We start from the raw sequence: 6,980 nt of genomic DNA, 5'->3' as shown, positions 1-6,980 counted from the left end.
CATCTTTTCCATGGGGATGGTCTTGATCCCTGTCTCCTGTACAATGTCACGAACCTCCGTCCATAGTTCATCAGGCACTCTATCATATCTAATCCCTTAAATCTACTTCTCACTTCCACTGTATAATCATAAGGGATTTGATTCAGGTCATACCTGAATGCTCTAGTGGGTTTCCTTACTTTCTTCAATTTAAGTCTGAATTTGGCAGTAAGTTCATGATCTGAGCCAGTCTGCTCCCAGTCTTCTTTTTGCTGACTGTATAGAGCTTCTCCATCTTTGGCTGCAAAGAATATAATCAATCTGATTTCAGTGTTGACCATCTGGTAATGGTCAACAATTGTAAAAATTTCCATTTTTACAGATGAGCAAATTGAGGGCCAGGGTTGGCCCAAAGTTACACAGCTCATAAGTGGCAGATTCTGCAATGGAAAAATTCAAATCTTTTGTCTACTAGTCTAGGTAGAACATTTAAGACTCAAAAATAATTTTTTCATGAAAAATAATTAAAACAAACCTGCAGCTTATTGGTAAAGATGAGGGCAGGGCTGCTCTTAGGGCACTGCTAATAAAGACATTTACTCCTTGGAAGGAAAGTTATGACCAACCTAGAGAGCATATTAAAAAGCAGAGACATTACTTTGCCAACAAAGGTCCATCTAGTTAAGGCTATGGTTTTTCCAGTGGTCATGTATGGATGTGAGAGCTGGACTATAAAGAAAGCTGAGTGCCGAAAAATTGGTGCTTTTGAACTGTGGTGTTGGAGAAGACTCTTGAGAGTCCCTTGAGACTGCACGGAGATCCAACCAGTCCATCTTAAAGGAGATCAGTCCTGGGTGTTCATTGTAAGGACTGATGTTGATGCTAAATCTCCAGTACTTTGGCCACCTGATGCGAAGAACTGACTCATTTGAAAAGACCCTGATGTTGGGAAAGATTGAGGGCAGAAGGATAAGGGGACGACAGAGGATGAGATGGTTGGATGGCATCACTGACTCAATGGACATGGGTTTGGGTGGACTCCGGGAGTTGGTGATGGACAGGGAGGCCTGGTGTCCTGCAGTCCATGGGGTCACAAAGAGTCGGACACGACTGACTGACTGAACTGAACTGAACTGAACTGAAATAAACTTTATGTGGATGTCATGCATTACTTTACCCAATTTAAGAAGGTATTCTCTGGGCTCCCTGCATTGCAAATTTGCCACCAGGGAGCAATCGAACGTGAAACTGCATGTAGAGGAGTGGGCCTGCCTTCCTTGGGGAAGAGGGGTCACAAGAGGGCTCTAACTCCAGACCAGCAAAATGTAGTATCACCATGGGTGACAACTGACAAAAATTCTATAAAATCTGATAATAATGAGTCATTTATGTACTGTCATTAGACAATAATACCTAAAAGCGTCACATTTGGAGATATCATTAAGGGATAAAAGGCTTATTTGTGATCCAGAGACACAGAAAAGAGAAGTTAAACCTGAAACTTACAGTAAATAATGATTCAACACGTTTTTCTAACATGTAGGAATATGTGAAAGTTTTTAATTGACAGCCTTATGTAAATTTACTATAGAGTATAAGAAAAGAAGCTTTATTGCTATTGATAAATTGAGTTGCTTTTTTGACTTACGTAATATCCCTTTGAATTCAAAGTCAATAGTACTGGGTTGACACAAGAATTGGGGATTTAACTTAGATGTAGTTTTAAAATTAGCATGCTTTTGTATAAAAAGTCAAATCAATTATTTGCCAATGTGGATGCAAATATTCAGGAAAATGATTCTTTGGTACTTGATTCAGTTATTGGAACACTGTCAAGTTTACTTGGAACAACTTGTGTGTGTATGCAAGTCTAAAATTTTAACTGTAAATTTTATAAAATCTAAATACAGATCAGGTATTCCCGGTGATACTTAATATCCAAATTGAGATGTGCTGCAAGTGTAACATATACACTGGATTTTGAAGGCTAATTATGAAAAGAAATGTAAAATATCTCATTAATAATTTTTTGACATTGATTTTATGTTGAAATGATAACACTTTGGATATGTGTTGTGCTGAATAAAATTTATTACTATTATATATTAATTTTACCCATTTCTTATGACGTTTTTTAATGTGGCTACTGCTGCTGCTAAGTCGCTTCAGTCATGCCCAACTCTGTGCGACCCCATACATGGCACCCCATCAGGGCTCCCCTGTCCATGGGATTCTCCAGGCAAGAACACTGGAATGGGTTGCCATTTCCTTCTCCAATGCATGAAAGTGAAAAGTCAAAGTGAAGTTGCTCAGTCGTGTCTGGCTCTTAGCGACCCCATGGACTGCAGCCCACCAGGCTCCTCCGTCCATAAGATTTTCCAGGCAAGAGTACTGGAGTGGGTTGCCATTTCCTTCTCCAATGCATGAAAGTGAAAAGTGAAAGTGAAGTCGCTTAGTCGTGTCTGACTCCTAGCGACCCCATGGACTGTAGCCCACCAGGCTCCTCCGTCCGTGGGATTTTCCAGGCAGGAGTACTGGAGTTGGGTGCCATTGCCTTCTCCTAGTAAAGTTTAAGTTACATTTGTGTATTATATTTCTATAGGACTGTGCGGCTCTAATAGCTTAATGACACATTAACAAGCAAAGAAAGGTCATATTTTTTGGCATAGATATTAGAAAAAATACAGAACAATTTATTTCTGTCATTGACTACCAATGGGAAATATTGCATACTTTCAAAATGTGAGTGTAGTGCAGCACAGAAAATAAATACATGTAATGGAATAGATGTGTCTGCTGACACATTTCAAGGTTGTAGAAAGACAAGTGAGAAGATGTGATTCTGTGGAAATTCAGATGCAGCTGGCATTAAAGTGCGTTGTAAACGAAAGAGAATTTTATATACAGTAAGTGACAGTACTGCGGGCTGAAACGGTTGTCTTTTTAAATGTATGTGCAAGATGCGGAGCACTAACACATGACAGTTTCTCAAAAAGAGACGAGAAACTTGTTTCTAAAAACACGCACTGGTTATAGTGATCATTCACCTCTAATTATTCCCATTTGGTAAAACATAATTTTTGTAAAACAAGTTTAAGGCCCATCTGTTTAGTTATAAAATTTTTAGACATCTTGAAGGTTTTGAAGCAAATTATTTCTCAAAAGTCTTTTCATTAGAACTATAACACTTTTTGGTGTGTGAAACTTAATCCAGAATAATTTGAATTGCTTTTTTTAAACAAGTCAATCCCTTGTAAAGTATAAAATGGAGATGTTTAAATTTACTAATGCTCTTAGATCCAAGGATAAATAAATTAGTTTTTACATGAACAAAAATCTGTAAAACTAATTTTGGGAAACTTTCTCATAGAAATTGGTGGATTATAAATAAATAAAACCCAGTCACAGCAAAATTTATCATTAACTCTGGAAAACATCACAAGTACACTTAGAGAATTACTGGTGAAGTCTATGAGAAAAATAACATTTCAAAATTTAAAGCAAGGTTTCTCAGCCTCAGCAAAATTTACAATTTGGTCTGTATAATTCTTTGTTGTGGGGTTTGTCTCGTACATTGTGAGATTGTTTTAGATGTTTAGCAGCAACCCAAACCTCTACCCACTAAATGCCAATAACACCCCTCTTCCCTGTAGTGATAACCAAAGACTGTATTGTGGAGCACTAACATATGACAAGTATTGCCAAGTGTCACTGGGGAAGCAAAATCACCTCAGTAGAGAATCACTGATTTAAAGGAACATCAGCTTCCCTGGTGGCTCATGGCTGAGATGGTTAAGAATCTTCCTGCAATGCAGGAGACCTGGGTTCGATTCCAGGGTCAGGAAGATCCCCTGGAGAAGGGAATGGCAACCCATTCCAGTATTCTTGCCTGGAGAATCCCATGGACAGAGGAGCCTGGCGGGCTACAGTCCACGGATCTCAAAGAGGCAAACAGGACTGAGCAACTAACACCTTTCTTTCAGAACAGTTAGGAAATTAAGATAGTTATATTTATAAACTTTAGTATAAGTATCAATCAAAATATTTTATAATTATTTTGACTTCTATGAGTAGTTGGGTTTTTATTCTGTTGGTATATATTTAGGAATGTTAATAAATTAAGTACATTAATAAATATTTATAAGGAAAAGTCAAAGTGGGTGACATGAACTTTCATTTTTTAAGAAATTTTATTATTGGAATATAATTGCTTTACAAGGCTGTTAGTTTCTGCTGTATAACAATGTGAACCAGCTATATGTATACTGGAGCCCCTCCCTCTTGAGCCTCTCTCCCCACCACACCCATCCCATCCGTCCAGATCATCACAGCACCAAGCTGAGCTCCGTGAGCTACACAGCAGCTTCCCACCAGCTGTTTATCTTACACATGGTACTGTATATACGGCAACATTCCTCTCCCAGTTTATCCCACCCTCCCTTTCCCCTGCAGGGTCCAGGAGTTTGTTCTCTACATCTGTGTCTCTATTCCTGCTAACATGGACCTTCCTTAGCCCAGACAACCTACAGAGCCTTCTCAGGAGTACAGGTAAGCTCCCCACTCCCACCCTGCAAGTCTGTAAAAATCGTGGGTGAGGGATGAGTCATATCATGCATTAGAAGGGTCAATCAATATGACAATCGTGCTAAAGGATGGATACCATGGCGTTGGCCATCAGGAGGTGACGTCCTCTACCTTCCAGCAATGCATTCACTCTCAGGCTACACTTTCTCACTTGTGCACAGGAGCCCGAGTGTGACAGGGTGAGCAGCACAGGCTTACGGTGCTCACGCAGAGAGAGCAGGGGTTGTGATCTGGACCGGGAATGTTAATTTATTAATGCTTCTCAATGCACACACTTCCTCCATTTGCAGCCTTCTTTCTTTTAACAAGATTCTCCAGTGTACTTCTTGGAAAAGTATAAAAGATGAAGTTCTGAGAAGGAGAAAAGTGGGGTTGATGAAGGAAAGCATTATAGAGAAAGTCAGTCACGCTGCCATGAAAGGGGAACAGAACCTCTTCCTAGAACACTGGGCAGGAATAGAGATTTCTATTCCACATGTGAGCCAAGAACCAAAAGCTGAATCTCTGTCTATAAAAGACAATGTTCTTGGGCTGTAATAAATCCAAACAGAACTCTTTTTGGAGAGATTAAAAGGAATTAATGTTCTTGAAGAATCAGGATCTCACTAAAAAGTAGAACCAAGCTTCATAACTAGAGCTACAGAAGAAATATGTTTCAGGCAAACCAATGAAAACAGAACAAAATAGGTCGGAGCAGAAAACAGATTCCTAGGGACCAGAGCCAAAAAGACCTCAAGAAGGGGCAAAGAGAAGTCCTCAGTCTGAGAACAAGGGGAGAATATTCAGGTAATACCCAGAAAACCAATTTCATTTATTGACTGTGACCCTGGTGCAGGATCCAACCAGTACAAAAGCAGCTGCTGCTGCTGTTGCTGAGTCCCTTCAGTTGTGTCCGACTCTGTGCGACCCCATAGACGGCAGCCTGTCAGGCTCCCGTGTCCCTGGGATTCTCCAGGAAAGAACACTGGAGTGGGTTGCCATTTCCTTCTCCAGTGCATGAAAGTGAAAAGTGAAAGTGAAGTTGTTCAGTCGTGTCAGACTCTTAGCAACCCCATGAGCTGTAGCCCACCAGGCTCCTCCATCCACGGGATTTTCCGGGCAAGAGTACTGGAGTGGGGTGCCATTGCCTTCTCTGACAAAGACAGCTACAAAGACGTAAATATAAGTTGCCTTTAATGTAGAGCCAGAGGCGTGACCGGTGGCTCCTATCCCGGGAGACAAAGGGGAAGCAGGCCCCGGGTGAAGGGAAGCCCGTGAGAACTGCCTGAACCGCAAACCCAGCTCCGCCAGCACTGTGAGGCTGACAGTGAGCTGAACACCAGACGAGCTCTAGAGCAGAAGAGGAGGTGCTTGTCTCATTTACCTTCTAGAGAAGCCAGAGAAAACAGCATCAATGTCTTTTCTGTTTCTAGAAACTGTATGAGTTCCTCAGCATTTAGTATTTGTGGTTTAGCTGGGCTTGCTTGTTTACATCTGCTTTCTCCTGTGCATTAGAATAACACCCCCTCCTCCAATGGAGCCGGATTTTGGGGTGGGGAGCATCTCTGAGAAATGCCGCAGGGCAGGAGAAGCTGGGAGTCTGTGTTCGACACCTTGCCAGCCTGGGGACGGGGGACATAGAAGATGGATGTGGAGAAAGAAGGGCTAGGATGAGGCCCACGTGTCATCTCACAGACAGTGCGGCAGGAGGAGGGAGGCAGTCGACCAAACACTGAGAAATGGCCCTGGAAGAAGAGCCTGAGGCGGAGTATCTTAGAGAAGTGCTCAGGCGGTGACCAGGAGCCTGATCTCCACCTGAGGGGGAAGAGAGTGGGACTCAGAAATGGGCTGACACGGAGGAATCGGTAGAAAGAGGCCAAACATTTGCAGGCGGGAGATCTGATGGAGACTGAGAGAGAAAACCATGGAACATCTCAAGTGACTGGGACAGCCACGAATATCAAGCACACACTTAGGCAAGAAGTTGGTGATGAACAATTTTAACGAATGCTACATAACCTTAGTGGTTCCAGGAGAGAGACAAAAATAAAAAAAGAAAGATGTTTGAGTTAAAAAAATTAATCCTTGGAAAAACCATTGGCCATATCCATAAAGCTCAACATTCAGAAAATGAAGATCATGGCATCCGGTCCCATCACTTCATGGGAAATAGATGGGGAAACAGTGGAAACAGTGTCAGACTTTATTTTTCAGGGCTCCAAAATCACTGCAGATGGTGACTGCAGCCATGAAATTAAAAGACGCTTACTCCTTGGAAGGAAAGTTATGTCCAACCTAGATAGCATATTCAAAAGCAGAGACATTACTTTGCCAACAAAGGTTCGTCTAGTCAAGGCTATGGTTTTTCCAGTGGTCATGTATGGATGTGAGAGTTGGACTGTGAAGAAGGCTGAGCGCCGAAGAATTGATGCTTTTGA

The 6,980-nt window shown here is 41.6% G+C and overlaps 1 protein-coding gene across 1 annotated transcript in view; it reads right to left on the bottom strand.

Annotated features, from left to right (window-relative positions):
* Positions 1-6,980, bottom strand: part of CCDC67 (coiled-coil domain containing 67) — a 140,206-nt gene that overhangs the window by 78,596 nt on the left and 54,630 nt on the right. The window lies entirely within an intron of this gene.

This window comes from Bison bison, unplaced genomic scaffold, assembly GCF_000754665.1.
Source record: "Bison bison bison isolate TAMUID 2011002044 unplaced genomic scaffold, Bison_UMD1.0 scf7180017864356, whole genome shotgun sequence".
Classification (NCBI taxonomy): domain Eukaryota; kingdom Metazoa; phylum Chordata; class Mammalia; order Artiodactyla; family Bovidae; genus Bison; species Bison bison.
The sequence above is the reverse complement of the archived record's forward strand: the minus strand, read 5'-3'. Positions and strand labels throughout refer to the sequence as shown.